Here is an 11,481-nt window from a genome sequence, read left to right on the forward strand (position 1 = left end):
AGCAGGCCCACCCTTCAGGCTGGAGCCCTGGGAGGCTCGGAGTGAATGAACAGCTAAAGTGGAATGAGCAGAGGTTAAATGCTCTTTCACTTACTTCTAAGTGACAGGTTTTAATTAAACATAATTCACACCTCAGTTGGGCCCATCAGCTCTGTCCAGGTTTCTGCTGCTGACAGACTTGAAGGCTGATAAGAGAGGAAGTGAGGAAAGGAGACCTATGTGCGGATGAGGTAGAGGGGGAAAAGGTGCAACTTGTGTGAACCCATCAAAAGTAAGAAAAGAAAGAAAGTACACTAAAAGGAATACGCTATGAATAAATACAGTTTGACATACTTAGGCTGGTGATTCTGATGCTTTCACTCTCTTAAAAAAGTAGCTAAATAACTTGTCTTTGTGAAACAATACCTTGGATCCCAATGTTACTTTTCACTAGTTTCAAAAATTACTGGAAAATGTTATCAATGTTTATTTCATGACAGTAGAAATATCATAAATCCAAGCATTCCCATTATATAGATTCGACCACTGACACCGAGAGAAAAGAAGCAGGGACCAATGTATGTGGAGAACACCATCCAGGATTTCGAAAGAAACTCCGATTCTTCCATACAAGACCCCAACCTGGCTTTCAATGGAAGAAAATCTGACAGCAGCAATGGCTTTTGCCATTGAAGCCATTCCCCTTTTGTTTGCCAGAGCTAAAAACAATTAAGGATATACAGAAAAAAATTTATTCTTGCTAAAGTTCTATTTCTGGGGTCACAGCTGCAGGATTAACATATGTTAAAGCTCAAACTACTGAAGGTTGATTGTGCACATCTTTCTAAGTGCAGCTTAATCGCCCGAGAATGCAGATCACATTTCAGATGTATTTAAAGCATGAAAAATATTTATATAATTATTGTCTCATCCGATAAATATTAAAATCCTGAACCACTCTACTTAAGGTCCCTGAAGCTTCTGCTTAGCAAAATCCTCACCAACCACTCAAAACAGCTCAAATTCCACATCCTCCGTGAAGCCGCCCCTGGTGCCCCAACAGGAACTGACTGTCACTTCTGTGAAACCTCAGAGCACTTTGTCTCCCTAATGTGGCGCTTATGTGCCCTGCACGGTCGTTATCTGAACACGCACACGTCTTATTTCCCTACTTCCCTGTGTAATCCCCAAGGGAAGGAACTGTAATGTACTCATCAGCATATCTGCCCTAAGAGCCCAGTGAAAGACATCCCGCTTCGGAGGTGTTCAATATATTTTATAAATGAATGATGACTGCATGAAAATTCTCCAGGGTACCCCAGTTTTCCTTTTAAAGTTTGGTCTTTTAGAATATGAAAAGCAAGCTTCTGCCCGATGCGCCTAGCCCCCGGCTACTCCTCCACGACTGCATCGTAAATAAATCCCATCTGGGGCTCCCCTCCGCCCAGCCCCTCTGGAGATTCCCTTTCAGCTAAATGGTCACTCTCTGTTCTTACCTTGGATTTCTCTCAGTTCTCACTCCTGGGGAAACCTCACTTAGGCCAGGGGTCTATCTAGGATGCTGCTTTCTAAGTTAGACGCTCAATACCATATGCTTTTCCTCTTTAAACTCTTAATCGCTACTTTCTTTTTAGTTACCTTCATTCCCTCCCTCTTGAAATATTCCGTTTCCAGGTCTCTCCTGAAACTATCTCCTTTGAGTCGCCCACAGAACAGAAGGCAAACAGATGGTACTCCAATCGCACCGGTAATTACCCCCTGAGAAAAGCATCCTTGTTCCCAAAGCAGGTAACTTGGACTAAATGAGAACTTCCGCCAGAATAACCCAGGTGAATGGGCGATGTGCTCTGTACGTATATGATCATATTTTATATCATAGGAACCGTCATCATTACTTTTTGACAAAACCAGGCTGTCACTCCCTACAATGAAGGATGGCCAACATCTAAAAACTAGTATTAATGATTTTCCTTTCTGTCTAAAAGGAAGTCTTTCAGGCTCCACCCACTTCCACATCCAACTCCACTCACTTCCACATCCAACTCCACCTTGAGTACGGATCTGCGGGCACCTGAATCACAGAAGAGAAACTCTTGGGCGCCTACTCTTACCCACAATTGTGTACTCTCCTTCTCATAACTAATGTTTAAGCACAATGACCTTATTTTTTTAATGATACTTATGCAGTTTCCACCACCAGGTAAATTATTTTGACTTTTTGGCAAAGTCAGTATCAAATCTTTAAACCCAGGCTTGGGACAATGGGACAAACAAAGACCCCTCTTTGCTCGAGAGGAAACAGAATTCTGCCTGCACATTCAATTTGACTGTTAACTGCAAACCATGATCTGCTGAAATTTTCCCCTAACAGTAACACTAACTAGAGAGCTTTCTCCAAGAACAGAGCATCTATGTCATCGGGCAAAATGGCAAAGGTCATCCAAACGTACTTCACATAAGAAGACGGGAAGCAGTGAGAAATGATAATTGCCCTTTTGTCACCCAGATCAGGTCCAATTACATTCAGTTCTTTGCGGTGGAGTTTTTCCTCTTTTCTATCTGGTGTATTAGAGTGATCATCCAAAGGCTACAATTTAGATGCAGGGCTCATTAAAAAGAAGGCTGGGATTTTAATATGTATACCCAACACAAAAGCAAGATATTTATTGCACTTGGCAGATGGCTGAGGTTAACATTTCATTGAAAAGATTTTTCAGAGATTAACATAACTGCATGTATCTCTTTCCTTCTTCTCTCATAGAGAGGCAAAATAGAGCAGGAAAAAATACGTAAGGATGGAAGAGCTCCTGCTAAACTTGTCAGCTTCATCAACATTATGGACAAAGGATGGTCAATTTTACAATGAAGTGCCTCTGTTTTCCATTTCGGCATTTTGGGTTTTAACCTAGAAGGCTGTTTTGTACTGTTTTAACCTAGAAGGCTGTTTTGTACTGTTTTAACCTAGAAGGCTGTTTTGTACTGTTTTGTAATCTTCTCTTCCTCTGCTTCTTCTGACATTCCAAGTTGTCCAGACTGCTTGTGTTTTCTGTTATTAACCTTCGAAATTCCCATCCACTCTATGATAAACTTGATGGGAAAGTAAAAAGTAAGAGAAGAGCGATGTTTTATTTTTCATTATTCTACTTAATGGAATAGCTTAAGGAATTGTTTTGCTGTTTAAAAGTTACCTGTATCCGCGGGAGAGAAAATAGCTGTCACGTGAAGCAGCATCAGAACCTCACAAGTATTAGCATTTCTAATAAGACTCAATTCTCTGTCTGCTGAGTAGGAAAAAACAACTGTCTTGGTCATTTGTAAGAGTTAACTTAAGACAAATAACTCTGGTTACTATGAGGCCAGATAATCTGAATAGTAGTGAGACCAACAGAGACGTACCAGAGGAAGTAATTGATTGATAATGCATAATCAATTAATACTATGTATGGCTAATAGCCAATAGTTGACTCATCTATTATGGACTCTGCCAATATAAACAGCTCTATTTTCAACCCAACTGATAAATTCCTTCACATTTGAGTCAAATTCGTACTTCAAAACAGTCCTTGATAAGGCCTAGTACAGCCACGAACTTCACCTCACATCCAACGTACTTTGATGTTATGTAAAAAACAATTAGCGTCACGTTAAAATCAGTTTTGGACAGGCTATGTCAACATGGGTAGACACAGTCTATGCGTTGGACACTTTGTACCTTGAAAATTAGCAATTTGTTCCATTGGGGGTCCAATTTGAAGTTCCATTGTGAATAATAATTCATTACCTAAAAAGGAGCCTATATCACCTATGAATTGTCCTTCAGCAAATTACAGTCTGAGGCATACCATCCTCATACTCCTCAGAATGGCTGGTATTTGTCAAAGTCTGACCCTTTCCTGACCAACAGGCTCCCATAACTGGAATACCCAGGAGCAGCGGTTCTCAAAGAGCAGACTCGGCATCACCTGGGAACTTGTGAGAACAATAACCCATGAGGTCCAGCCCCAGACCTGCTGAATCAGAAACTTTAAGGGTGGGGACCAGCAGTGTGTGCTTACAAGCCTCGGGTGATCCTGATGCAGGCTCAGGTTTGAGAACCACTATTCTTGAAAGAGATTTCTCCAAATGTGGTATAAGAACCATTGGCCTTAGAAGCACCCAGTACTACTTCCTGGAGCCTGCCCTGACTTGCTGAATTACAATACCTAGAAATCTACATTTTCCATAAGCTCCCCAGGCCTCTGTAGGCACCCTACAGTTTGAGAAACACCCAGTTAGACGTAAATGAATAGAAGATTCTTCCACTGAAATGCAAAGGGGGATGTGAACCCAACTATTGGATTTGCTGAAAATGTGTCATATTTGAAGACATCAGTCTAGGTCTCTCCTTCAAACTTGGGGATTGTGAAGTAAGTCAGACAGAGAGACAAATATCAAAGACATCACTTATATGTGGAGTCTGAAGAAATGATACAAATGAACTTGTTTACAAAACAGAAACAGACTCACAGCCACAGGAAACAAACTTATGGTTAACAAAGGAGGAAGCGGGCAGGGGGAAATAAATTAAGAGTTTGGGATTTACAGATACACACTACTATGTATAAAATAGAAAACAACAAGGACCTACAGTATAGCACAGGGAACTCTACTCAATACCTTGTAATAAACTATAATAGAAAAGAATCTGAAAAAGAATATATATATATATATATAACTGAATCACTTTGAAACTAACACAACATTGTAAATTAACTATACTTCAATTAAAATTTTTTTAAAAAAAGGAACAACTTGGGGACAAGTAGAGAGATCTTCCGTACTGGTTAGTATGAGAGCTAACGTCTGCACCCTTATGGTACCTAAGGCCTTTACTCATCACGAAGAGTGATTATTTTCTAACTGGAAAGAATAAAACTGAAATAGAACTAACATCTCAGTGTCCCCAGATCATTCTGTAATTAACAAGAGGCTGCAAACAGCCCAAGGACTCGGCATTTTTTTGTGAAACAGGTTTTTTTTTTGGAGTCCAGAAATATCGCTGGTGACAGCATGGACATTCCCATGCCTCTCACCAAGCAGCCACACCGTCCATCAGTAACATCATTAAAGAGTCTCCCTCTCCATCAAAACACAGCCAGAGTTAGTTAAGAAAACACTTGCCAGGACTAACAAATAATTTCATGTAGGAGAAGGGGCGGCAGATGTTGAGATGGGGAAGGGAGGCAAAGGAAAGTGAAAAATGGAAAAGCAATAGATTAAAAGACAGAAAGCCAGGCTCCAGATTGGCCTTAATAAAAGTCAATTACCTCCCCCTTTATCTTGTTGAGTGAAAATAAAAATATCTACAAGCTCAATAACATTCCTATAACAAGGATTATAATCATGGCAGCAGCCTCAAAATCCCACCCTTTTCCTCTGACGTCTCTGAAAATAAAAATCCACAGAAACAAAATATTACATAATTAAAAACCTGCACAGTGCAATGGTTGGACATAGCCGGTTTTCCCAGCTTCTTCATACATCACAGAGCCTTTATCAAGGTAACATTTGGATTTTGCCAAATTAATTTTTTTTAGCCTTATCATTATAAATGAATGTGTCTACTCTCCAACCCTGCAAGCAGCAACAACAAACAGATGAACCTTTCAGATACTGCAAGAAACTGCTTTCTCACGAAGACAACGTGATATTTTGGAGAAAGCAGAATGTTTGCAACAAGAGGGCCTGGGTTCAAATATCTGTCCTCCCATTTAACTACTGTGTTAGGGGAACAAGTCAGTAAAATCAAACTGGGTTTCGATTTTCCCATATTACAAAGATCCTTCAGAAGTTTGGATATCAGTTAAAATCCATGAAAATTCTTTAAGTGTAATGAGTTTTCATGCATGTCACTGTACTCTAAGTGTCCTAACATTAGGAATTGTGTCTTTTCATCCTTTCCAATGCACATAATAACACATAACTTATTTAATTAGTAGACTGATTAATCAGGTGTTGTCTGATCCTGTCATGGGCATTAGAATTGGCCCCAGAAGATTGTAAACCAAACAGACCCAAGCCCCAGGGTTCAAAGCCAAACCAAGAATGGCAGTTACCCAAAACGGAGCCACCAGCTAGTACAAACCCATGTCAGAGGCTGCGAGGAGAAGGTCCAACAGCGGGTACTAAATCTCTCATCTGGCCCCAGAGGACAGGGCAAGACCCGAAACTCAAGGCCATGTCCAAACATCTAGAAGTGAACTGCACAGGCATGTAGAGGAGGGAAGAATAAGGAAACAGGACCAGAGATGTCACAGACTATGCCCAGGGGACCCTCATCCCAGGAGGTACAACACCCCAAGCCTTGTGTGATTCAACCTGAGTTAAAGTCCCAGGATCAGGGCACATGGCTGGCTAATTTTTACTTACCATTATTTGAAGGAGTGAACATAGTGTATTTGAAAGAACTTGGGTGGGTTTTCAGCCACACAGAACCAAGTTCAAATCCCATTCTGCAGTTTACTAGCCTTATGACTTCATGCAGGGCACCTAACACTTGAGAATATCAATTTCCCATCTCCCCACAAAATTAGGATAATAATACCCTCCTCACAGTGCTTTTGTGGAGGTTAAATAAAATCAGCAGTCATGAAAGTTAACTTCCTCTTCCTGCTATAATTTCTTGACTTCTCTCTTGGCTATATTTTTTTTTTTTTTTTTTTTGTAGTACACGGGCCTCTCACTGTTGTGGCCTCTCCCGTTGTGGAGCACAGGCTCCGGATGCACAGGCTCAGTAGTTGTGGCTCATGGGCCTAGCCGCTCCGCGGCACGTGGTATCTTCCCGGACCGGGGCACGAACCCGTGTCCCCTGCATCGGCAGGCAGACTCTCAACCACTGCACCACCAGGGAAGTCCCTTGGCTACATTTTTATTAGCAATTTATTATCCTTATAAAAATTTTTAGTCAGTAAGTTCTTATTGGAAAAAAAAATTAGACTTTAATTTTCTTTTAGCCTTACTTCAATACCTGATTCTAACATAAACCACACCACCCAGAACCTCTGATCCCATTCATAAGAGGGCAGCAGTAGGATGCTGGAAAAACACTGATGAGAATCCCCGGCAGTAGACTCTTCAATAAAAGCAAACAACCTGCCTCACACTGACTAAATAGGCCTCGATACCTATGCCATAAAAGAGAAGGTTCCCTATGAACTAACATTAAAAAATATTTTTTTTTCAGAATGTGAAATCTTAAGGTTGGCCTTTACAGGTGAAATACAAAAAAAACATAAGTTGATGAATACATGTTAATTTATTAATTTATTCAGCACATATTTATTGAGCTCATATTGTATACTGGACGTTCAGTTAAAAGTTCAGGACACAACATCGGAACAGACAGACTGTGTGCTGCCCTCAGAAAGCTTATAGGCTATTTATCATAGCCTGCATAATAAATGAACTTATAAAGTTTCAGTCATTTCACAAGACCAAGATGTATTTCTCAGTCAGTTAGTAGCTAGCAGTTCTCTGTGCTTGGCAGCCCTCCTTCCAGCGGTTAACACGGGTATCCAAGTTCCTTCCATCTTTTTGTGCCATCACCTTAAACACATGGCCTCCAGGGTCTTTAAAGAAAGAGAAACGATAATTTCCAAAATATACAAATAGCTTATACAACTCAACAACAAAAAAACAACCCAATTGAAAAATGGGCAGAAGACCTAAATAGACATTTCTCCAAAAAAGACATAGTGATGGCCAATAGGTACATGAAAAGATACTCAACACTGCTAATTATTAGAGAAATGCAAATCAAATTACAGTGAGGTACCACCTCATACTGGTCAGAATGACCATCATTAAGAAGTCTACAAATAATAAATGCTGAAAAAGGTATGGAGAAAAGGGAACCCTCATACACTGTTGGTGGGAATGTAAGTTGGTGCAGCCACTATGGAAAACAGTATGGAGGTTCCTCAAAGAACTAAAAATAGAATTACCATATGATCCAGCAATCCCACTCATGGGCATATATCCAGACAAAACTCTAAATTAAAAACGATACACACACCCTTATGTTCATAGCCGCACTATTTACAATAGCCAAGACGTGGAAACAACCTAAATCTCCATCGACAGATGAATGGATAAAAAAACATGTGGTATATATACACAATGGAATACTACTCAGCCATAAAAAAGAATGAAACAGTGCCATGTGCAGCAACATGGAAGGAGCCAGAGCTTATCATACTAAGTGAAGTAAGTCAGAAAAAGAAGGAAAAGTACTATATGATATCACTTATATGTGGAATCTAAAATACGACACAACTGAACCTATCTACAAAACAGAAACAGACTCACAGACATAGAGAATAGACTGTGGTTGCCAAGAGGGAAGGGGAATGGGGGAGGTGGAGTGGGAGTTTGGGGTTAGGAGATGCAGACTAGTATATGTAGAATGAATGAACAACAAGGTCCTACTGTATAGCACAGGGAACTATATACAATATCCTGTGATAAACCATAATGGATAAGAATATAGAAAAGAATGTATATATGTATAACTGAATCACTTTGCTGTACAGCAGAAATTAACACACCATTGTAAATCAACTACTATATTTCAATTTATATAAAAAAGAGAGAAAGTGAGAGAGAAGCGAGTAGGTGATCGACAGCCCAGCCTGGAAGTGGATTACAACACTTTACCCACGTCCCACTGGCCGAACCCCATCACGGGGCTCCAACTTCATGGCAAGCAGCGTTGAGGATGTAGTTTTCCTACATGCCCAAGAAGAAAAATTTACAGTGGGATTCACTGAGTATATAAAATGACCTCTGGCGTATCTACTGTTTGCAAACTGCTGTCCTGGGAAGTAAGAGAAACAGATGCATTCCCTCCCCCAAGGCCCTTCCAGGAGCTTACAATCTAGTGAATGATGACAAATATATACACAAATAACTGATCAGAGATAGACTGGACATATGATATTACAGAGGGTCTGAGCTCTGGAAATACTGAGCTCCTGAAGCATATGCAGGGGGAAAAATGCAGTGAAGAAAGGGATGAGCTTTTACAAGGAAATATAAGGGAAAGAGTTCCAGGTGAAGAAAGAGTTTGAGAAGAGGAAACGTTTGAGCGACAACGGGGAGCCCAGCGTGGCTGGCGTGTAACTCATGAGACACATGATAAGCTTGCAAAGGGAGGGAGCAGGGGTTTGAATGTCACGGCTTAGAGTTTGAAACGATCCCTGTGTACAGCAGGTAGAAGGAGCAGAAGTTTGTTTCGAGAATGCAGTCAAGCGGTACTGAGGTTCTAAACTGAGGACGTTCCCAGGCCGCTCCTTGATTCCATGCCCCTTGAAAGCAAGTACTGTGTCTTCGTCAACTCCTTTTCTTTTTGATTTTGTTTTTAATTTACTTCCCTGCCTACCCAGGGCATAGAGGGCTCACGTGGCCGGTGCCGATTGACAGAACAGCTGCCCAAATAAATGTATGAATAGAACCCTTCTGACAAGAGCAGACACCACAAGGACGCTGACAACTGCCCCATACGTAGGGGATCCACGTACAAAATTTAAGGAGAGGAACAAGTAGCAAATGATGGATAGTGTGCGCCATTTTAGAGCTGAGACAACACATCACTTGTTCAGCAAGAAAAGAGTATGATTCATAGGCCAAGGCCCAAGAAATGAAGAAACAGAAAGGCTGTCCTTCCATTTTGGGTATTTCCACGCCCCATGCAGCAGGAAGGGCCTTCACCCTGGTTTCTGGGACAGCTGCGTTCTCACCTGCCTCCACTGATTTCCAGCCCACTGGCCTCAGACAAGCCAGCTGCCCGGTCCGTTTCTTCATCCAGACACACTGATGTTGACAGCCACCTCCCCCAGATTTTAAGGAGGTAAAAGGAGATGGATGTAAAAGCCCTTTGAAAAGATGAAAGTCCTAAATAGTATATAAAGCACCCATTTTAATGGAAAGTATGGTCTTCAGGTAGAAAGCGCAAGAGTTGGAAGCAGGACACTGGTTAAAAGAGGAATGAAATCGAAAGCTTTTTTCCCACCACCATTCGGTGTAGGCTTCCAGTGTCGGCTGATCTGGACAGAAAGCATCCCCATCAGCAATAAAAGCAGTTTCAGACCCAGAGCAGATTCTGCCTGGGGCTTTGCACTGGTGATTAGCTTCTCTTGTTCAGCACCCGAGGGACTGGCCATTACCATACTGTAGGGCAACTTAATTAAAGAATCAGATAAACAATACAATGCCTCCCTCTCTGAATCAAGCCAAAGTGTCATGAAAAATAAAACAATTAAGCAGAAACAAAGGCCCCGATAAAGTATTCAAGCAGAACAAGTTTATACAAAAATTTAATGAGGGTTTATTATTACCAATCAAAAGGCCAAGAGGCAGCACGCCAAGCTCTCCACGGCTACCTTTATCAGGCTCACCTATAATGCAACGGCGCCAAGGGGAAAACGAACAATTATGCAGAAACCACACTATGCCGGGCCTGTGTCCTGCGTTGAACTTTCCCGGGAGCTTTGATAGGCGACATCTCGCTTAAGCCTTCCAGCAACATCTCTGAAACAGGTATTAGCTTCATTTTTCAGACAATGAAACAAAGCCTTGGGGAGTTTATGTGGCTTGCCCAAGTTTGCAGAATTATGAAATAACAACCAGAACTAAAGCCTAGACAGCTCACCTCAAAACACGGTCCTGTACTGGGGTTGTAGGTCTGGGGTTGCAGGTCGATCTCCCTGCCCTCCTCTTCCCTGATTTGTGCCCACGCTGGACATGAAGTGGCCTCAGTGATGCATTCCATTTCTATAACTCATCTTTAAGGCTAAAATTTTGAGATGAGAAGAAAGAGATGAAGTATGGAAATATTGTGACCTGGCAGAAGGCAGAATCCCACCCTTTGTAGTTTGAACCAATTAGTGATTCTTACAGAGAAATGTTCAGAATGGATAGCAGATGCTATTAAGCAATATGTCTGGGCAAAGCAAGGTTTTTAAATATGCTACCAGGTGGGGTTGCCCACTCCTCCTATTGAACCACCACCAACTTTGTGTCTGACTCTGAGGCTCCTTCCTCTATGCTGAGTATTGCTGATATGGAGGGATTTGATCAATGATAATGGATGTTTTATGAGGGTGAAAATCAATAAATACCAACATCAAAGGTAGTATAATTTGTGAGCTTAGAAAATGCCCTGTGTCCTGAGTTCTGTGGCTGTTGTTGTTTTGCATCAGAGGAAATGGAGAAGAAATGTCAGATCTAAGACACTGAACTCTTAAAAAACAAAAAAAGGCAGAATTTGAAGATAGAGATAGGTCGACAGTGAAGAAAAAATCCTGTAGATGTGGACAGCCGCATCAGCCAGGACCCGACCCTCATAACCAGGAGAACAGGATTGTTGATGGCGATATATGCGAGCACTGGAGTCAATGTATAGCTCAAGTGGAGATGACCAGAGTTTTCTGGAAACATCTAATTGTGAGTCTTGCCATGTCGGTG

Source organism: Aethalodelphis obliquidens, unplaced genomic scaffold (assembly GCF_003676395.1).
Source record: "Aethalodelphis obliquidens isolate GAN/ISIS:26980383/991018 unplaced genomic scaffold, ASM367639v1 scaffold15, whole genome shotgun sequence".
In the NCBI taxonomy this organism is placed as follows: domain Eukaryota; kingdom Metazoa; phylum Chordata; class Mammalia; order Artiodactyla; family Delphinidae; genus Aethalodelphis; species Aethalodelphis obliquidens.